This window comes from Macaca mulatta, chromosome 14 (assembly GCF_049350105.2).
Source record: "Macaca mulatta isolate MMU2019108-1 chromosome 14, T2T-MMU8v2.0, whole genome shotgun sequence".
Taxonomy (NCBI): Eukaryota; Metazoa; Chordata; class Mammalia; order Primates; family Cercopithecidae; genus Macaca; species Macaca mulatta.
The window spans coordinates 7,220,623-7,243,642 of NC_133419.1; the positions used below are offsets into that span (position 1 = coordinate 7,220,623).

General features: G+C 41.7%; 1 protein-coding gene and 2 long non-coding RNA genes across 14 annotated transcripts in view; 1 reads left to right on the forward strand and 2 right to left on the reverse strand.

The window, feature by feature from the left end:
- KDM2A (lysine demethylase 2A) overlaps nt 1-23,020 on the reverse strand; it is a 157,212-nt gene that overhangs the window by 90,423 nt on the left and 43,769 nt on the right.
- LOC144334101 (uncharacterized) overlaps nt 1-23,020 on the forward strand; it is a 55,132-nt gene that overhangs the window by 8,921 nt on the left and 23,191 nt on the right. The window lies entirely within an intron of this gene.
- On the reverse strand, nt 19,477-23,017 carry LOC144334102 (uncharacterized). Its single transcript, XR_013403526.1, has 2 exons — nt 21,656-23,017; nt 19,477-20,167 (listed from the first exon to the last, which is right to left on the reverse strand). It is a non-coding gene; the product is annotated as an uncharacterized LOC144334102 (long non-coding RNA).

A 23,020-nucleotide genomic window follows, 5' to 3' on the forward strand; every position in this document is an offset into this window, starting at 1 on the left:
CAAAACAATCCTTAAAGAGAACAAAAGAAAGCTGGGAGGACCACCTGAATCCAGGAGTTCAAGACCAACCACTGCCTCTACAAAAAAAAAAAAAATATATATATATATATATATATATATACACACACACACACACGAGTGCTGGTGTGTGCTTGTAGTCCCAACTCCACAGGAGGCTGAGGTAGAAGGATGGCTTGAGCCCAGGAGGTTGAGGCTGCAGTAAGCCATGTTCACGCCACTGAACTCAGCCTGAATAACAGAATGAGATTCTGTCTCCAAAAAAAAAAAAAAAGAGTTGAACTCACCATAAAACTATAATAATTTCAAAACTTACTATAAAGGTATAGTAATGAATACTGTGTGGTACTGGTATTTAAGGACAGACATATATAGATTGATGGAACAGAAGGGAGAATGCAGACATAAATTCTTACACTTACGGTCAATTGATTTTCAATAAGCATGCCAAGACCAGGAGCGGTGGCACATGCCTGTAATCCCAGCACTTTGGGAGGCCAAGGCAGGTGGAACACTTGAGATGAGGAGTTCAAGACCAGCCTGGCCAACATGGTGAAACCCTGTCTCTACTAAAAATATAAAAATTAGCTGGGCATGGTGGCACCTGCCTATAATCCCAACTACTCGGGAGGGTGAGGTAGGAGAATCACTTGAACCCAGGAGGCGGAGGTTGCAGTGAGCTGAGGTCATACCACTGCACTCCAGCCTGGGTGATACAGCAAGACACTGTCTCAAAAAAAGAAAGAGGGGAAAAAAAAAAAAAAAAAAAAAAAAACAAGCATTCAAAGACAATTTAATGGAAAAAGTCTTTTTAAGAAACTGTGCTGGGACAACCAGATATGAACATGTGTCCAAGAATGAAAGTGGACCTCTACCTTACACCACACTCACAAAAATTACTTTAAGATGAGTGAAAAGCTTAAATGAAGGATCTAAAACTAAACAATTCTTAGAAGGTCATATGTTGTAAACGTCATGACTCTGGATTAGGCAATGGTTTTGGGTTTTTTTTCTTTTTTCTTTTTTCTTTTTTTTTTTTTTTTGAGACAGGGTCTCACTATAGCCCAGTGGCACGATCTCAGCTCACTGCAATCTCCACCTCCTGGGTTCAAATGATTCTCCTGCCTCAGCCTCCCGAGTAGCTGGGACTACAGGCGTGTGCCACCACACCTGGCTAATTTTTGTGTTTTTTGGTACAGATGGGGTTTCACCATGTTGGCCAGGCTGGTCTGGAACTGCTGAACTCAAGTGATCCACCCACCTCGGCTTCCTTTCAAAGTACTGGGATTTTTGTTTTTCTTTAAGAGACAGCATCTCACTCTGTTTCCCAGGCAGCAGTATAGTTACACAATCATAGTTCACTGCAGCTTCAAACTCCTGGGCTCAAGCAATCCTTCCTCAAACTCCCAAGTAGCAAGGACTATAAGCCCCTGCCACCATGCCTGGCTAATTATTTTTTGTGGAGAGAAGGGTCTCACTATGTTGCTCAGGCTGGTCGTGAACTCCTGGCCTGAAGCAATCCTCCATCCTGGGCCTCCCAAAGCACTAGGATTACAGGAGTGTGGGTGTGTGCCACTGTGCCTGGCCTAGTTAACAGTTTCTTAGATACGACACCAAAAGTGAAATTTATCTGTGACTTCCTCAAATCTTTCATGCTACAAAAAACACTGTTAAGAAAGTAAAAAGACTTTGGGAGGCCGAGGCAGGCGGATCACAAAGTCAGGAGATCAAGACCACGGTGAAACCCTGTATCTATTAAAAATACAAAAAATTAGCCGGGCGTGGTGGTGGGCGCCTGTAGTCCCAGCTACTCGGGAGGCTGAGGCAGGAGAATGGCGTGAACCTGGGAGGCGGAGCTTGCAGTGAGCTGAGATTATGCCACTGCACTCCAGCCTGGGTGATAGAGCGAGACTCCATCTCAAAAAAAAAAAAAAAAAAAAAGAAAAGAAAGTAAAAAGATAATCTATAGAATAGGATTTTCTCCCATTTGCAAATCATGTATCTAATAAGGACCCAGTATCTACAATATTGAAAGTAGTATTATAACTCAATAATAAAAAGGACCAAAAAAAAGGACAATTTAAAAATGGGCAAAAGATCTGAATAGCTATTTCTCAAAGATACACTGGTCAATAAGTATATGAAGTATTATTAATTAGTTCAACATTAGTCATTAAAGAAATGCAAATCAACACCACAACGAGATACCACTTCATACCTACTAGTTAGATAAGTGCTGGTGAGGAGGTGGAGAAAGTGGAACCCTCATTTGCTGCTGGTGACAATGCAAAATAGCACAGCAATCCCTATGGAAAACAATCTGGCAGTTTCTCAGATTGTTTAAACATAAAATTGCCATATGACCCAGCAATTTGCACTCCCTAGATCTCTATCCAACAGAAGGAAAATATACATCTACACAAAACCTTGCACATAAACGTTGATAGTAACACAATTATAATAACCAAAAGGTAGAAAGCACCCAAAGATCCATCAACTGATGAATGAATAAATAAAATGTAGTATATTCACACAATGGAGTATTGTTTAGCAACAAAAGGGAATTAATTACTGACAAATGCTACAAGCAAAAACATCATGCTCAGTGAAAAAAGCCAGTCACAAAAGACCACATATTATATGATTCCATTTACATGAAATATCCAGAATAAGTGCATTCACAGATACGGAAAGCAGATTAGTGGTTGCCAGGGGCTGGGAGGAAGGGAGATGGGCAATAAATGCTAAACGTGTACTGGGTTTCTTCGGGGTAATGAAAGTGTTCTGAAATTAGATAGTGGTGACTGAAGCTGAGGTGGGCGGATCACCTGAGGTCAGGAGTTTGAGACCAGACTGGTCAACATGGTGAAACCCTGCCTCTACTAAAAATACAAAAATTAGCTGGGCATGGTGGCGTGTGCCTGTAATCCCAGCTAGTCTACTTGGGAGGCTGAGGCAGGAGAATCGCTGGAACCCGGGAGGCAGAGGCTGCAGTGAGCTGAGATCATGCCACTGCACTCCAGCCTGGGCAACAGGGTAAGACTCTGTCTCAAGAAAACCAGATTCAGTCACTATATAATAATAATAATAGTAATAGTAAAAAAATTGGCAATCTTTTTTTTTTTTTTTTTTTGAGATGTTGTCTCATCCTGTCGCCCAGGCTGGAGTGCCGTGGCATGATAATGGCTCACTGAGACCTCTGCCTCCTGAGTTCAGGTGATTCTCATGCCTCAGCCTCCCAAATGGCTGGGATACCATGTGTGTGCCACCATACCTGGCTAATCTTTTATTTTATTTTATTTTTTTGAGACTGAGTCTCGTTCTGTTGCTCAGGCTGGAGTGCATGGAGTGCAATGGTGCGATCTTGGCTCACTGCAACCTCCTCCACCTGCCAGGTTCAAGTGATTCTCCTGCCTCAACCTCTGGAGTAGCTGGGATTACAGGCACCAGCCACAATGCCCAGCTAAGTTTTGTATTTTTAGTAGAGATGGGGTTCTACCAAGTTGGCCAGGCTGGCCTCTAACTCCTAACCTCAAGTGATCTACCCACCTTGGCCTCCCAAAGTGCTAGGATTATAGGTGTGAGCCACCACACCCGGACTAATTTTTGTATTTTTAGTAGAGACAGGGTTTCACCATGTTGGCCAGGCTGATCTCAAACTCCCAACTTCGGGTGATCTGCCCTCCTCAGCTTCCCAAAGTGCTGGGATTACAGGCATCAACCACCACACCCAGCTATAATAGGCAGTCTGAAAAAGGATAAAAAGTAGTGCTGTGTGTGTGTATATATATATGTACATATGTATGTGTGTATATATATGTGTGTATATACATGTATGTTTTTTTTTTTTTTTTTTGAGACAGACCTTTGCTTTTGTTGCCCAGGCTGGAGTGAATGGAATGAAATGGTATGATCTCGGCTCACTGTAACGTCCGCCTCCCAGGTTCAAGTGATTCTCCTGCCTTAGCCTTCCAAGTAGTTGGGATTACAAGCATGTGTCACCACGTCTGGCTAATTTTGTATTTTTAGTAGAGACGGGGTTTCACCATGTTCGTCAGGCTGGTCTCGAACTCCTGACCTCAGGTGATTGACTCAGCCTCCCAAAGTGCTGGGATTACAGGTGTAAGCCACCACACCAGGCTGCAATGTATATATTTAAGGAAATCAATGTATTTTTATAATATGAGAAAAAGGGCTCATGTAGTCCAAGAGAAGGCACACTTGTTTAAGAACATTTTTTTAGAAAGCACAATCTTTCTAAACAATTTCCATAGCCATTAAAAAAAAAAAAAAAAAAAAAAAAAAGCAGGGACTTTGTTTAATTAACTAGTATAATATGCCAGGAATGCAAAAATAGCTTGATAATTATGAGAATTTCAGCTCCATCTATAAATTCACCACCTAACCAGATTAAAGGAGAAAAATAACATGATCATCTAGATCTGTGCTGCCCAATATAGTATCACTTTCAAAAAATCCTCCCTACATAGGGTGTGGTGGCTCACACCTGTAATTCCACCTCTTTGGAAGGCGGACGTGGAAGGAATGCTTGAGACCAGTTTGGGCAACACAGCAAGACCCTGTCTTTACACAATATATATATATTTTTTAATTAGCTGGGCAAGGTGGCACATGCCTCTTGTCCCTAGCTACTCAGGAGGCTGAGATGGGAGGATCGTTTGATCCTAGGAGTTTAAGGCTGCAGTAAGCTATGATTAGGCCACTGCATTCCAGCCTGGGCAACAGAGTGAGACCCTGTCTCAAAAACAAAAACACTTGCCCCACTAGTAGCCACATGTGGCTACTGGATTTAAATTAATTATGATTAAATACATTTTCAACAAATGATGCTGGCTAGATATCCACATGCAAAACAATGAAGTTAAATCTTACTTTTCTTACACCATATACCAAAAAAACCTTCAAAATGGATCAAATGCTGGGCTCATGTGTGTAATCCCAGAAACTTGGGAGGCTGAGGCAGCAAGATCGCTTGAGTCCAGGAGTTCAAGACCAGCCTGGGCAACATGGTGAGAAAATTTAAAAATCAGCCAGGAGTGGTGGCATGCCCTGTAGTTACAGCTACATGAAAGGCTGAGGCAGGAAGATCTTTTGAGCCCAGGAAGTACAGGTTGCAGTGAGCCATGTTGTAACACTACACTCCAGCCTAGGTGACAGAGCAAGACCGTGTCTCAGAAAAATAAAAATAAACACAAATGGATCAACGATGTAAGAGTTAGAACTACAAAATTTAAGAGCTAAAACTACAACACTCTTTGAAGAAAACAGTAGGGAAAATCTTTATGACATTGGATTGGCAAGAATTTTTTAAATGATACCCCTTAAGCACAAGCAACAAAGGAAAAACAACAGATAAACTGTATTTCATCAAAATGTAAAACGTTTCTGCAAGGCCAGGCACAGTGGCTCATGCCTGTAATCCCAACATTGAGTGGCTGAGGTCAGAAGACCACTTGAGGCCAGGTGTTCAAGACCAGTCTGGGCAACACAGTGAGACTCTGTCTCTACAAAAAATAAAAATTATATTTTAAACTGGTCAGGCATGGTGGCTCACGCCTGTAATACCAGCACTTTGGGAGGCCAAGGCACAAGGATCACTTGAGGCCAAGAGTTTGAGACCTAGTTTATATCAAATATATCAAATAGTTTTTCTTGCCTAAGATAATCACACTGTGAGAATTAGAATGAATGATGGATTTATTTTACAGATGAAGAAACAGAAAGGTAAAGCTGACCCAAGTTAACCTTTTTGAGTAATAGCAGAAAAACAACAAAAAAGCAAATGTGTCTAAAGGGAAAATATATCTAGTGTCACTTCTACTATTACTTTGCTGTGCAACTGTAGGCAGTTTAATAAATCATTTAACCTCTCAGATCTCAACTTTCCCTTGGAAGTAAACAACTTAAGGCCCCATTGTGTTCCAAAATAAAGTCTTCTACACTCTGATTCCAACTCACATCATTTCAATTTCATTCCTATCAAATTCATTCCTATTTACATTATATATTGAAAATTTGCTACATACCAGTCCCTCTGGTCTGTTTATCTTGTATTCAAAGACTATCTCATTTCAGACTCAGCCCCGTCTGTCCTGACTAGGAACACTGAGGGAGAGCTGGTGGTGGTGCTGGTAGGTAGCTCTCCTAGGGCTTTCCACATCTTCCTCTCAACTTCTATGTATCACAAATCTCAAACAGATGTTAAAGGCTCTTTTTTCAGTACAGGTTAAGCAATCTCCATTCCAAGAGGCACAAAGGAGTCAAAATGTTTGAGTACCTACATGTGCCAGGTACTGTAACAAGCACTATGCATGCATTAATATATTTAAATCCAACATCCCTATGAGATATTAATACCCTCTTTACAAGCAAGGAAAATGAAAGAAGTAACTTGCCCAAGTTACAAAGCTAGTAATTGATGTGGCTGGGATCTGAACCCAGGCACTTTGGTTCTAGAGCTGACAGTCCTAACCACTACTCTATATTACAAAAACCCACTTGAGATTTCGACCAGACCAGTCTCTTAAGGCAACTGGAAGAAATTGTCAAGGACAACCTCAGATACAGCATAAATGGATCTGGCAGAGAGAAAAGGTGTAGTGGTGGGACCAGTTAGCAACAAAGAAGAACGTATTTCAGTCAGAAAACCATGCTTGGGGCCAGGCGCGGTGGCTCATGCCTGTAATCTCAGCACTTTGGGAGGCCGAGGCGGGCAGATCACGAGGTCAGGAGATTGAGACCATCCTGGCTAACATGGTGAAACCCGTCTCTCCTAAAAATACAAAAAAATTAGGCGGGCGTGGTGGTGGGCGCCTGTAGTCCCAGCTACTCAGGAGGCTGAGGCAGGAGAATGGCGTGAACCCAGGAGGCGGAGCTTGCAGTGAGCAAGATCGCGCCACTGCACTCCAGCCTGGGTGACAGAGTGAGACACCATCTCAAAAAAAAAAAAAAAAAAAATTACATGCTTGGTACGATAAAGGATTAGCAAAGATCTTCCCCGGGGTAAGAGATTTCTGATACTTGCTAAGGGACACTACATTTCTAGCTATACCATTGTTTATCTAATATTCCACCATTTCTGGTTTCTAATTCTAGCTTTTCTTTGACAAACTACCGTTCGTTCAACTATTCTGGCTGAAATGAAAACACTGCTATTTCTAATCAGCATTTTATATCACAAAGTGTTTGAACTCAGTACATTTATTGTGTGTATGCCATGAAAATGTGTTCTCACTTCCTGTATTTGTAGTTACAATTTATTACAGACCTCTAAAAAGATGAAATTGGTGGCCAGGCATGGTGGCTCATGCCTGTAATCCCAGCACTCTGGGAGGCTGAGATGGGCAGATCACAAGGTCAGGAGTTCGAGACCAGCCTGGCTAGAATGGTGAAATTCTGTCTCTACTAAAAATACAAAAAATTAGCCGGGCATGGTGACGCACGCCTGTAGTCCCAGTTACTTGGGAGGCTGAGGCAGGAGAACTGCTTGAACCTGGCAGGCGGAGGTTGCAGTGAGCTAAGATCACACCAATGCACTCCAGTCTGGGTGACACAGCGAGACTCCATCTCAAAAAAAAAAAAAAAAAAAAAAAAAAAAAGATGAAACAGCCAACCGCACCCGGTTATATTCTATCAAAATTAATTTGTCATCTCCTATTTTCTCTAAGGAATTAAAAATTCTGATCTTACTCCACCGCTGCTTGTGAGTGAAATTTTAATTACAGAAGCCTCTTGCTGGTGATCGTGTAAGAAACCAAGTAACGGCTAGATGCAGTGGCTCATGCCTGTAATTCCAACACTTTAGGAGGCCAAAATGGGCGGTTCACTTGAGCCCAAGGAATCAAAGGCAGCATGCGCAACATGCTGAAACCCCATCTCTACTAAAAATGCAAACAATCAGCTAGGCATGGTGGCAGGTGCCTGTAGTCCTAGCTCTCAGGGGGCTGAGGTGGGGTATCACCTGAGCCTGGGAAGACAAGGTCGCAGTGAGCCATGATAATGCCACTGCACTTAATCCTAGGCAACAGGAGTGAGAACCCCCACCGCCAAAAAAAAAAAAAAAAGAAAAGAAAGAAAGAGAGAGAAAGAGGCTGGGCGGCGCTGTGACTCATGCCTGTAATTACAGCACTTTGGGAGGCCGATGCAGGAGGATCATGAGGTGGGGGTTTGAGAGGAGTTCGAAAACAGCCTGACCAACATGGTGAAACCCCATCTCTACTAAAAATACAAAAATTAGCCTGCCATGGTGGTGCGTGCCTGTAATCCCAGCTACTCAGGAGGCTGAGGCAGGAGAATCGCTTAAACCCGGGAGGCAGAGGTTGCAGTGAGCCAAGATCTCGTCACTGCACTCCAGGCTGGGTGACAGAGTGAGACTCTGTCTCAAAAAAAAAAAAAAAAAAAAAAAAGAGTGAGAGAAAAAGAGAGAAAGAGAGACAAAGAAAAGAAAAGAGAAAAGAAGAGAGAGAAAGAAAGAAGAAACCAAGTGATAGGCTGAGCATGGTGGCTCATGCCTATAATCCCAGCAGTTTTGGAGGCTGAGGCAGGAGGATCACCTAAGGTCAGGAATTCAAGACCAGCCTGGCCAACATGGTGAAAACCCTTCTCTACTAAAAAAACAAAAATTAGCCAGGCATGGTGGCTCAGGCCTGTAATCCCAGCTACTCAAGAGGCTGAGGCACAGGAATCGCTTGAACCTAGGAGGCAGAGGTTGCAGTGAGCCGAGATGGCACCATTGCATTCCAGTCTGGGAAACAAGAGTGAAACTCTGTCTCAAAAAGAAAGAAAGAAAGAAACCAATCTTGTCACTACTAGATTTTCATGTCTCACATTGTGATACCATTTAAAAAAAAAACTTAGGGCATTGTTTTGTAAAGTTATATAAAGCTACATGGATTAGGCCAGGAGCAGTGGCTCACGTCTGTAATCCCAGCACTTTGGGAGGCCAAGGCAGGTGGATTATGAGGTCAGGAGTTCAAGGCCAGCCTGGCCAAGACGCTGAAACCCCATCTCTACTAAAAATACAAAAATTAGCCAGGCGCAGTGGCAGGCGCCTGTAATCCCAGCTACTCAGGAGGCTGAGGCAAGAAAATCGCTTGAACCCCTGTAGCACGGGTTGCAGTGAGCTGACATCACACCACTACGCTCCAGCCTGTGTGACAGAGTGAGACTCCAACTCAAAAAAAAAAAAAAAAAGACACTACATGGATTAAATCTGAATCTTTGCAACATATACCAAATCCCCACTTCATAGCCTTAATATGTACTTAAACAAATAAATACATTTAAAAGGAAGAAGCAACCTGAGGCTTTCACTCTGCTCCCCCACAACATATGAATGCATACATATCCAAAAAATCAGCTGAACTTCAAAATGTTGTTGCTCTAACTTTCTTGTTTGCAATCTTTTGAAAACCCAACACTGCTGCCAGGTCACACAGTGGGCCATATGTGGATAGATGGACATTGCTGTCTATCCCCCAACCCTATGTGTGTCTCTGTGTATGTGTATATTATAATTCATACAAGACCAGGCTGAATATAGAAAAATAGCCAGACACTCTGTATACAAAAATTAAAATGCAGTCCTAGCACTCAAGAAGATTGCTGGCCAGTAGGGGGCAACAAATATATAAATAAATTAGAGTATTACAATTTAATGCGCTATGTATTAAGACAGGTAGATACAAATGTTATTGAAGCCCAGGAGGAAGAACAACTAACACAGAGGGCTTGGGGGAAGCTCCATGTAAGAAGCCACATAAGAAAAATGCTGATTCATTCAGCATAACTTCACTGGACATCTACCAAGTTCCAAAGACTATAGATTCAGACTGTGTATAGCAGTGATCTCTTCAAATTTTGGGGGATTTCTCTTCACCTACTAGATTTATCAGTATCTCCTTATTAATAAGATATATATAAAATATTTTTCTAAAATAAAAGGTTACACAAAGTTTGATAATTTCATTATATCCCATGAGGGATTTTAATTAAAATACCCTAAGGAAGTTGGAATCACTGCCTTACAATGACTAAGCCTTGGGCCCAAGTTTTTATCTTTTTCCTTTTTCTTTTTGTGAGACGGAGTCTCGCTCTGTTGCCCAGGCTGGAGTGTGTCGCACAATCTTGGCTCACTGCAAGCTCTGCCTCCCGGGTTTGTGCAATTCTCCTGCCTCAGTCCGCCGAATAGCTGGGACCACAGGCGCCCGCCACCACGCCTGGCTAATTTTTTGTATTTTTAGTAGAGATGGGGTTTCTCCATGTTAGCCAGGATGGTCTTGATCTCCTGACCTCGTGATCCACCCGCCTTGGCCTCCCAAAGTGCTGAGATTACAGGCATGAGCCACCGTGCCCGGCCTATCTTTTGATCTATGTAAAACTTTTTGACCCTAAATGATAAATGGCCTGAGCACAGAGAATAAGGAAAAACACATGTTTACTTTTAACATAACTGCCATATATATTACAAAGAATATAATATATTCTTTTATATTATATATTCTTTAATATATAGTATATTACAAAGAATATATTATATTCTTTGTAACATATAGTGTGATAAATTAACATGGCCGAAAAGCTTGCATTTCTTTTATTGAAAGGTCAGCCTTCAAATATATTCTGGAAAAAGATCAAATTCTACAGAGATCAACAGTACATAGAACAGTTTCCATACATGAAAAATGTTAGATCACAGTAATTCCAACAACCAGATAGTGTAACCCATAAATAGAAGGCATCGTCTACAGAATTTAGCAGGAAGCTTATGCACACCTAAAACTCTTGATTAAAAAAATATATTTAGTCAGAGGACCTTTAATGAAAAAAAAAAAAAAAAGATAGTTGTGAAAAAAGATAGTTGCTCAAGAGAAGATGAATATACAAAAGTAAACCATTCCCTAAAAAGTTCCCCCAAGAACTAGTGTCAAATAGCTACTTATATATAGGATGATCCTAAAATTCCCTAAAAGAGTCAGGATACACTTACCCTGACCACAAACATGCCCTCCACAAAACTAATTGGTTAAGAAATGAGTTAAAAGTGCTAGATCTCTCCCATCACTGTTGCCTGCTTTTTTATGTACCATCAGGTATAATCAACTGTTCAGTGTGCTCGCTGCACATTTAACTATGATATCATCACAATTCTGCAACAACAACAACAAAATGTGGCTATCAATTCAAGATGAGTATAGGGCATCTCAACATCATCTTGAAGAGAAGCAATCTGAGTTTAGATGTTATACCTAAGGCACATTCTTGGTTTTTCCAAAGGTTTTTACTACAATATGTATATATTTTTTTCCTTGGGTGCTAGCAAAAGTAGTAACTCACAATATTAAACTTTTGTTTTTTGAGGCAGAGTCTTACTCTGTTGCCCGGGCGGGAGTGCAATGGAGTGATCGCAGCTCACTGCAACCTCCATCTCCCGGCTTCAAGTGATTCTCCCGAATCAGCCTCCTGAGTAGCTGGGATTACAGGCGTGTACCACCATGCCTGGCTAATTTGTTGTATTTTTAGTAGAGACGAGGTTTCACCATGTTAGCCAGGCTGGTTTCATCAAACTTCTGACCTCAAGTGATCTGCTGGCCTCAGCCACCCAAAGTGCTGGCATTACAGGCGTGAACCACCACGCCTGGCCAATATTAAACTTTCTACCAACAAGCAAGCGTTCAGTCAGTTTATCCTCCAAAACAGTCTAATCACCAAAGAAACTGAAAGCAGGCAAGTAATAGCATTTGTCAGTGTCCAAGCCAACACATGGTGGTTGTTTTTTTTTTGGGACGGAGTCTCACTTTGTCGCCCAGGCTGAAGTGCAGTGGCGCGATCTCGGCTCACTGCAACCTCTGCCGCCCGGGTTCAAGTGATTATCCTGCCTCAGCCTCCCGAGTAGCTGGGATTACAGGCATATGCCACCATGCCCAGCTAATTTTTGTTTTTTTAGTAGAGACAAGGTTTCACCATATTGGCCAGGCTGGTCTTGAACTCCTGACCTCAGGTGATCCACCTGCCTCAGCCTCCCAAAGTGCTGGGATTATAGGCATGAACTACCGCGCCCAGCCAAGGTTGTATTTTTTAAGTAACTATGAAGTAAAAATGTGTAATTCCTCACTCTCCCTCTGTCCCACTATTTCAAATATTCACTTCCTTTTTATAGCCCCCAAACAATTTTAAAAATTAGCACTTAGTATCTGACATTTTAAAATTAGCCTAAGAGCTAAATGAAATCATAACTCAAAGGGAAAATAAAATATTTGCTTTTTCTAATTATTTGCCTCCTAGAGCAGAAAAGAAGGGGATTTTAGAAGGCCTAATCACTTATAAATAATCTAAAAAATTACTTTAAGAGACAGGGTCTCTTAAACCCTGTTGCTCAGGCTGGAGTGCAGTGGCTATTCACAGGTGTAATCACACTACTGATCAGGACAGGAGTTTGTTTTTTGTTTTGAGATGGAGTCTCGCTTTGTCACCCAGGCTGGAGCACAGTGGCGTGATCTCGGCTCACTGCAACCTTCGCCTCCCAGGTTCAAGAAATTCTCCTGACTCAAGACTCCTCAGTAGCTGGGATTACAGATGCGCGCTACCATGCCCATCTAATTTTTGTATTTTTAGTAGAGACATGGTCTCGCCACATTGGCCAGACTGGTCTCGATCTCCTGACCTCAAGTGATTCGCCTGCCTTGGCCTTCCAAATTGCTGGGGTTACAGACATGACCCACCACACCCAGCCCAGCACAGCACAGGAGTTTTGACCTGCTCAGCTTCCAACCTGAACCAGTATACACCCTCTTGGTCCCTAGTTGCTGGGAATTCACCATATTGATGCGAAACTCAGTACAGATACCCGATCAGTATACTGCATTACAGCCCAGAACTCCTTGCTTCAAGAGATCCTCCTGCCTCAGCCTCTCAAGTTACTGGGACTACAGGCCTATGCCACCACGCTGGGCAAGAAGTAATCTTTAAAGCACCCCGACTCCACCCTCATACACAAATACTACTATTGGAAACAATAATATAACTCAGAAATATTCAGTTTTGGCCGGGCGCGGTGGCTCATGCCTGTAATCCCAGCACTTTGGGAGGCCGAGGCGGGCGGATCACAAGGTCAGGAGATCGAGACCACGGTGAAACCCCGTCTCTACTAAAAATACAAAAAATTAGCTGGGCGCGGTTGTGGGCGCCTGTAGTCCCAGCTACCCGGGAGGCTGAGGCAGGAGAATGGCGTGAACCCGGGAGGCGGAGCTTGCAGTGAGCTGAGATCCGGCCACTGCACTCCAGCCTGGGCGACAGAGCGAGACTCCGTCTCAAAAAAAAAAAAAAAAAAAAAAAAAAAATATTCAGTTTCTCAGCCAGGTGCAGTGGCTCACTCCTGTAATCTCAGCACTTTAGGAGGCCAAGGCAAGTGGATCACCTGAGGTCAGGAGTTCGAGATCAGCCTGGCCAACCTGACAAAATCCTGTCTCTGCTAAAAATATGAAAATTAGACAGGCATGGTGGCATGTGCCTATAGTCCCAGTTACTTGGGAGGCTGAGGCATGAGAATCACTTGAACCCAGGAGGTAGATATTACAATGAGCGGAGACCACACCACTGCACTCCAGCCTAGGCGATAGAGCGAGACTGTCTCAAAAAAAAAAAAAAAAAAAGAAAGAAATATTGTTTCTCCTGAAAGTCAACCAATTTTTAAACTTTTCTTTTTTTTTTTATTTTTGAACCTACTGAAATACAAATACTCCCTGAATACTTCTGTTTACTGCCTGATTTGTTTCTATATCAGCAAACACAAAGAAAAGGGAAACAAAGATAATGCCTAGTTTTTTTCACCACCTTTCATAATTGATGCAACTCTAAGTCATCAGTATGATACATGATACTGGTCATGCCAATTTAGTTCCCAGAAGATAAGGATTAATGAAAGTATTTATTATACAAATAAGAATTTATGGAAAAAGAAAACACCCTAAAAGTTTACCGTAAATCTAAAGGGGAAGTAACAGTGACCTTTCTTTTTGCCAGTCAAGAAAGGTACTATACACCTGAAAGGATAGTTAGTCTTGAAAAACACTAACTCTAGATCTTTGCTTGGTAAATGATAAAAACCATGAAATTTGTCACACATGCTGCTTCTCCTAAGTCTTTAAGTGAATTAAGAGAGATAGCAAGCAGTCACTTGAAACTAGAAGATAGTCTATAAATGCACCTATTTCCAGCTTTGCTACATTCCTCTCATTAGGAAGCTTTCCTACATGATCCTTCTCCCTGGAGCTGTGATTAATGTTTTGATTCATAGACAAAGGTCAGTCTCTTAATCAACAAATTAACTCTATTTCAAACTGTCAAAGTTAAGATTTATGAAATTTCACATCTAGGAGTAGACGCTTTAGAAGGAACTGGCATAAGATCAAGAGTTTGTATTCTTTTTTTTTTTTTTCTGAGACAGTGTCTCGCTCTGTCACCCAGGTTGGAGTGCAGTAGCTTGATCTCCGCTCACTGTAAGCTCCGCCTCCTGCGTTCACGCCATTCTCCTGCCTCAGTCTCCCAAGTAGCTGGGACTACAGGTGCCCACCACCACACCTGGCTAATTTTTTTTGTATTTTTAGTAGAGACGAAGTTTCACCTTATTAGCCAGGATGGTCTTGATTTCCTGACCTCGTGATCCACCTGCTTCGGCCTCCCAAAGTGCTGGGATTACAGGTGTGAGCCACCGCGCCCGGCCAAGAGTTGGAATTCTAAGCTGGGCACGGTGGCTCACGCCTGTAATCCCAGTACTTTGGGAGGCTGAGGCGGGTGGATTATCTGAGGTCAAGAGTTCGAGACCAGCCTGACCAACAAGGAGAAACCCCGTTTCTACTGAAAATACAAAATTAGCTGGGTGTGGCGGTGCATGCCTGTAATCCCAGCTACTCAGGAAGGCTGAGGCAGGAGAATCGCTCAAACCCGGGAGGTGGAGGTTGTGGTGAGCCAAGATTGCGCCACTGCACTCCAGCCTGGGCAACAAGAGCAAAACTCAGTATCAAAAAAAAAAAAAAGTTGGTATTCTAAATAACTCCCTTCCAACACATATACTCCTATCCTTCCTACTACCACCATTACATTATAGTCCTGGCAAGACCTCTTTCCTTCTATGTGTTCAGTCACCCCATCTGCACCAACTAAAGTTAAAGCAGAGAAAACTATGTCTTCATTGCTGAAATTACCTAAGAAAGTTACTGTAAGAGTGGTAAACTGACCCACATCATTAAAAAGTACAATAGCAGGCCGGGCGCAGTGGCTCACACCTGTAATCCCAGCACTTGGGAGGCCGAGGCGGGTAGATCACTTGAGATCAGGAGTTCAAGACCAGCCTGGCCAACATGGTGAAACTCCACCTTTACCAAAAATACAAAAAATAACCAGTCCCAGCTACTTGGGAGGCTGAGGCAGGAGAATCGCTTGATCCTGGGAGGTGGAGGTTGAAGTGAGCTGAGATCGTGCCACTGCACTCCAGCCTGGGCGACAGAGCAAGATTCCGTTTCCAAAAAAAAAAGTCCAATAACAGTCAAGTGTGATGGCTCATGCCTGTAATCCTCGTGCTTTAGGAGGCCATGGTAGAGGATCACTTGAAATTGGAGTTCAAGACCAAGCCTGGGTGAAAGAGCAATGTCCCAGCTCTACAAAACACAACAACAACAAAAAAAGTCCAATAGCAAAATCAACACTAAATCACTACGAAATCATCTTCAATCAAGCTAAAATTCTTGTATTTGAAATCAAAAATTCACTTTCAGGTATGAACCTATATTTATTATGTTTAGCAAAACTACATAATCAGAAGAAAAAATGGATTAGAGTCAGAAGTAGGTCTGGGTCTACGCACTGTCACTTTGAACGTCAAATTCCCCAAGCTTCCATTTTCTAGTGTGAAAATGTCAAGAATGTCACCTAATGCACGGGATGACTGTGATGTTTAAATGAAAACATAGATACAAATACTTTGCAAACGTGGCCTTACATATAAAAACAAAGGCTGTATAGAGTAGTGGCAGGGTCCAGACCAGGTTTCTAGAGTTCAAAACCTGGTTCAGCTTCTCACTGTGTCTGACCTACTTAACTAGTAATAACAGAAGCCATTGCACAGGGTTGTATGAGGATTAAATAAAAGATGTAAAGTATCTAGCACATGTTCAAAAAATATCAGCAACTGTGATTTTTTTTTTTTTTTAAATGGAGTGTCGCTCTGTCACCAGGCTGGAGTACAGAGGTGTGATCTTGGCTCACTGCAACCTCTGAATGTCAGGTTCAAGCGATTCTTCTGCTTCAGCCTCCCGAGTAGCTGGGATTACAGGCACACGCCACCACGCCCAGCTAATTTTTGTATTTTTAGTAGAGATGGGGTTTCACCATGTTGGCCAGGATTATCTCAATCTCTTGACCTCATGATCCGCCCAGCCTCAGCCTCCCAAAGTGTTGGAATTACAGGCATGAGCCACCGCGCCCGGTCCAGCAATTGTGATTTTTGAACATGATTCTACATTGGACTGGAAATCAACTGTATGTCCCAAAAAGAATGGCCTAGGTGGCTAGAGACAAGTCATATTTGCCTCTTCTCCAATGGCATTAAATGTCCTTTATCATTCCAAGTCATAGAATTTTCCAAGTCCACACCTTTTGGGATTTACTCTTTTATGATTCCATCTCTAAATCTCCTCATATCAAATGTCTAATCCTAGGGATGAAATTTTATGAAATTCAACTGTATCCTGCCAGCAATTTAATATGAAGTGGCCATCTCTGCAAGATGTTATTTGAGAAGCCCCTGCCCTAAGTGGTAGAGTTGGTTATACAGCCGCTGATCCTTCAAGAGAGTTTGAAGGAAAGGTCAAACATGAATACGAAAGTGTAGCGCTAGAAGACACAGTAGCAATGAAGTTAATACAAGAGCAAACTTCTGGGTATCAGTCTGACTAGGGCAGAAGGCTGAAAACAAACTAAAGGAGAAGAGAAGTAACTAACAAAAGTAGGATATAGTTCAATTCCTAACTTAAAAAAAAAAAATTTATGGCCATGCTTGGTGACTCCAGCCTATAATCCCAACACTTTGGGAGGCTGGGGCAGGAGGATCACTTGAGGCCAGGAATTTGACCTGCTTGGGCACAAAGCCAGATCCCATCTCTAAAAAATTTTTTAATTAGCTGGGCAAGGTGGCACATGCCTACAGTCCCAGCTACTTGGGAAGCTGATGTGGAAAGACTGTTCGAGCCCAGGAATTTTAGGTTCCAGTGAACAATGATCACACCACTGCACTCCAGCCTGGGCAAAAGAGCAACACCCTGTCTTGGAAAAAAAAATAAAAATAAAAATCACGGGCCAGGTGCGGTGGCTCATGCCTGTAATCCCAGCACTTTGGGAGGCCGAGGTGGGCGGATCACTTGAGGTCAGGAGTTTGAGACCTGTCTGGCTAACATGGTGAAACCCCATCTCTACTAAAAATACAAAAGTTAGCTGGGTGTGGTGGCCCATGCCTATAATGCCAGCTACTCGGGAGGCTGAGGCAGGAGAATCACTTGAACCCAGGAGATGAAGGTTGCAGTGAGCTGAGGTCATGCCACTGCACTCCACCCTGGGTGACAGAAAGAGACTCTGTCTCAAAAAATACATATATAAATAAAATGAAATAAAAATCACATCTACTTTCCTGTGTTGCTGTAAATCTCAGGAAGTGCTTCAGGAGAAGTGAGCATTATATGTTTATAGGTAATAAGAATTAAATAAACTTTACCTGAATTATTTGGCACCTATTACTATGATTTTCTTGTATTACTGGGATATAAAAAGAGAAACTGGTGAAAATTATGTCATAAATTTCATAAAGCCAAAAGAAACAGAAGATTTACCAAATAAACCAAAATGATTTAATATCCATCATTATATTTCTTAGGGAGCCTATTCAGTAGTGGAAAGCAATTCCTGAGAGGCAAAGTAAAGAATCAGAATGGTAGTAAAGAATCAGAACTGTAGTCCAGAACAATTCACTGTACTACAGTAAGGTACAGATTAGGCAGATAAAACCAAGACAGCTACTAAGAGCATAATACAAATACTGAAAACTGAATCTCTGAAAAAGCACCTATTTATATATTAAACCTACTACCTTAGGAAATTCTAGAAAATAAAGAATATACAAATAGGCCGGGCGCGGTGGCTCACACCTGTAATCCCAGCACTTTGGGAGGCCGAGACGGGCGGATCACGAGGTCAGGAGATCGAGACCATCCTGGCTAACACGGTGAAACCCCGTCTCTACTAAAAAATACAAAAAACTAGCCAGGCGAGGTGGCGGGCGCCTATAGTCCCAGCTACTCGGGAGGCTGAGGCAGGAGAATGGCGTGAACCTGGGAGGCGGAGCTTGCAGTGAGCTGAGATCTGGCCACCGCACTCCAGCCTGGGTGACAGAGCGAGACTCCGTCTCAAAAAAAAAAAAAAAAAAGAATATACAAATATACATTCCATTAGTCCTGAGAGCATTATCATCACACATGATATAGTTCTAGAAAGCTCTACTTTACTTCTGGAAAGTCTACACTTATTAGAGAATGAGAGCAAAAAAAGCAATTAATAGTACTATTATGAAAATAGTTTTGACTTCACAAACCCCTAATAAAAGAATCCTTGAGTATATCCCCAGACCACATGTTGAGAACCACTGTTCCAGACAATCTTCTTTTTTTTTTTTTTTTTGAGACAGAGTCTTGCTCTGTCGCCCAGGGTGGAGTGCAGTGGCATGATCTCGGCTCACTGCAAGCTCCGCCTCCCGGGTTCACGCCATTCTCCTGCCTCAGCCTCCCGAGTAGCTGGGACTACTGGCGCTCACCACCACGCCCGGCTAATTTTTTGTATTTTTAGCAGAGACGGGGTTTCACCGTGTTAGCCAGGATGGTCTCGATCTCCTGACCTTGTGATCTGCCCGCCTCGGCCTCCCAAAGTGCTGGGATTATAGGCATGAGCCACTGCGCCCGGCCTGTTCCAGACCATCTTAAAGCATGAGTCCAAAAATCAATTTAGGTCACAATAGTGTGTATTTTTTTAATGAAATTTGAGTAAATCAGAAAACACACTATGAGTAAATACCATTTCCTGAAACATTTGTTGCAGTTACATATATCTATGCACATAATAGTAATAAGTAGTAATATAAAATGTATTTCCTGCTACAGGTCAGTTAAGAACTGTGAAAAACACTGTACTATAACATACTAATTTTCCTAATCTACTGTCTAAGCAAAAGCTTGCACACAACCTATGATCTGTAGACTGAAAACTAAACATTTGTGATACACTGGATATTCTCCAAAGTGAAGACAATTAAAAGGTTTCAGGTGGATACAATTTCTATAGATTGAAAAAGTCACAGTTTACTATGATCATGCTGTCATCACAGCCATCACTAAAGTCTTGTTTTTCTTTTGTTTTTGGTTTCAATAAAAATTTTTTTAAATAGAGACAGGATCACACTGTGTTGCTCAAGCTAGTCTCAAACTCCTGGCCTCAAGCGATCCTCCCAACTTGGCCTTCCAAAGTGTGGGGAATACAGGTGTGAGCTACTGTGCCTCGCCACTAGTCTTTACTACCACCACCTTGTCCACAGTTAATTCAGGCAAAAAGGAAAGGAAAGAGAAGTCCAAGCTCCATCAGCCACAAATAAAGGTGTTCTTTCCTTCCATCTAATTTGCTATCTTTTTGTTCATTAATTATTTACTTATTTTTAGAGACAGGCTCTGGCTGTTTCCCACATTGGACTTGAACTCCTGGGTTCAAGCAATTCTCCTGCTTCAGCTTCCCAAGTAGCTGGGTCTACAGGCACACGCCTCAGTGCCCCGCTAGCTCTTGCTATTAATCAGAAGGTCTATCTCATTTTTTTTTGTTTTGTTTTTTTGAGATGGAGTTTCACTCTTTTTGCCCAGGCTGGCATGGAATGGCACTATCTCAGCTAACTGCAACCTCTGCCTCCCAGGTTCAAGTGATTCTCCTGCCTCAGCCTCTCGAGTAACTGAGATTATAGGTGTGCACCACTACACCCAGCTTATTTTGTATTTTTAGTAGAGACGGAGTTTCACTGTGTTGGCTGGGCTGGTCTCAAACTCCTGACCTCAGATGATCCACCCACCTCGGCCTCCCAAAGTGCTGGGATTATAGGTGTGAGCCACCATGCCCGGCCCAGAAGATCTATTTCTTAAATGAAGGGCTTCCTCCCTAACAAACTGGTCAAAAAATCACTTTCCTGCTGGCATTAAGATTACTGCTCTCATCCTGAACCTAGGATTTACTAGGTCAAAGCAGCATTTCAGACAATGGTTCAAGCTATAACCTCTTCCTAAACTGGCAAAGGCAGGCCAGCATCTGGTGAACTGCAACAAATGGCAACAGCACACCCAGAGACATCAATAATGATCCCTCAAGGCTACAAAGACAAACTTTACTGATGGCAATTGCTGAACTACAACAACACTGCCTGTTTCTAACAGAACTGAACTATAGAATTTTATTTCAGGAAGAGTTTTTCTCCCAATTAGTCCTAATAGACCAACAGGAAGCCTGATGAAAATTATCAGGGAAGAGGCAGTGAGGCAGGGCTAAATTCAGTGGTATGCTATCACAGTGGCATATATTTTCATGCGTGTGGTAATATACACACAAAGTTTACCATTTTAGCCATATTTAAGTACATAGTTCAGCAGCATTAAATATGTTCATATTGTTATGCGATTAATACCACTATCCATCTCCACAATTTTTTCATCATCCCATACTACAACTCTGTATTCACTAGCATATACTTTTTCATGGATTCTATTTTTCTGATATGAACATATCCTAAACTGCAAATGTTCCCTGCTCCAAAAACAGATCCATTCCCACTACTGTCTTCAAACTCTGGAGGGAAAAAGGTAAGGTCTGTGACAGTAGAAATCTCTTTTTCACCACTGTCTTCCCAGTACCTAGCAAATGCCTGACAAAAATTGATTCAAGTATTTCTGTGTTCATGGCCAAATAATCACCCCACAGATTACTTACTAACTGCAAATGGCAAAATGTACCATTACAATGGGAAAATCTTCAGGTTACCATCTTAATCAATTTTTACCATCACTACCACTGGGACAATCGAACATCATTGTGTATCTCCTGACCTGATATAATTTGAAGTGCTCAATCATCTGGAAAACATTCTTGCCAAAATGTTTAAGATGAATCTAATCTTCTAGATCCAACTTCCAGTTTACAAAGAATGTAGCTTAGGAAAACAAATTAATCTATACAACGAGAAAACATACAACCCAGAAAGGAGGACATTTTAAAAGACAGTATCACCCATGTAACTACAGATAATTAGTAGGACCACAGGTAACTTGGATGTAGAAAGGCAGTCTTCTCAACAAATGGTGCTGGAACAACTGAACATCCACAAGCAAAATAACTAAATAAATCTAAACACTACCCTTATGCCTTTCAGAAAAATTAACTCAAAAAAGATCATAGGCCTAAATGAAAATCACACAACTATAAAACTTCTAAAAGATAACAGAAGAAAGCCTAAGTGGCCTTGGGTTTGGTAATGCGTTTTTAGATACAACACCAAAAGCATGATCCATGAAAAAATTAATAAACTATTTCAATGAAACTGAAAACTGCTCTGTGAAAGACACTGTCAAAGGAATGAAAAGACAAGCCACTGGGAGAAATGTGCAAAACACATATTTTATATAAAGACCTAGTATTCAAAATTTATAAACAACTTTTAAAACATCACAATAAAAAAACCAGCACAATAAAACAGTAGGCAAAAGATCTAAACAGACAAGATACACAGATGACAAATAAGCATATGAAAAGATGCTCAGGCTGGGGGCGGTGGTTCACGCCTATAATACCAACACTTTGGGCGTACAAGGTGGAAGGATCACTTGAGTTCAAGACCAGCCCAGGTAACATAGTGAGAAACCATCTCTATTTCAAAAAAAGAAAAAAGAAAAGATGCTGAACATCGTACATCATTAGGGAGTTGCAAGTTAAAACTATGAGATACCACTACCACACTTATTAGAATGGTCAAAATTGAAAATACACCACCAAATGCTAGCAAGGAGGTAAAGCAACAAGAACTCTCATTCACTGCTGGTAAGAATATAAAATAGTACAGCTACTTTGGAAAACAGCTTGGCAGTTTCTTACAAAACTAAACACACTCTTACCATAAAATGTGCTGACTCAATGAATTGAAAACTTATGTTCACACAAAAACCTACACACAAATATTCAGAGCGGCTTTATACATAATTGCCAAAACCTGGAAGCAACCAAGATGTCCTTCAATAGGTAAATGAATAAATGAACTATGAAACATCCATACAATGCAATATTATTCAACAATACAAAGAAATGAGATACGTAGCCACAAAGAGATATGGAGGAACCATAAATGCATATTGCTAACCAGTCTGAAAAGGCTGTATGATTTCAACTATACAACATTTTAGAAAAGGCAAAACTACAGACAGCAAAAAGATCTGTAGTTGCTGGTGTATGGGGGAGAGGAAAGGGGATGAATAAGTGGTGCACAAATTTTTAAGGCAGTGAAACTATTCTGTATGATACTGTAATGGTGGATACATTTGTCAAAACTCAGAACTGTACAACACAAACAGTGAAACCTAATATAAACATGAGGTTATTAAATAATAATGTATCTGTTTCTTTTGAGATGGGGTCTCACTATGTTGCCCAGGCTAGACTCCAATTCCTGAGCTCAAGTGAGCCCACCTGTAGTAGCTGAGACTACAGGCACCCACACCCAGCCTATCATAATGTATCATTATTGGTTCATCAATTGTAACAAATGTACAACACCAATGCAAGATTTTTGCTTTTGTTTTTGGAAACATAGTATCGCTCTTGTCACCCAAGCTGGAGTGCAATGCTGCCATCTCAGCTCACTGCAAAC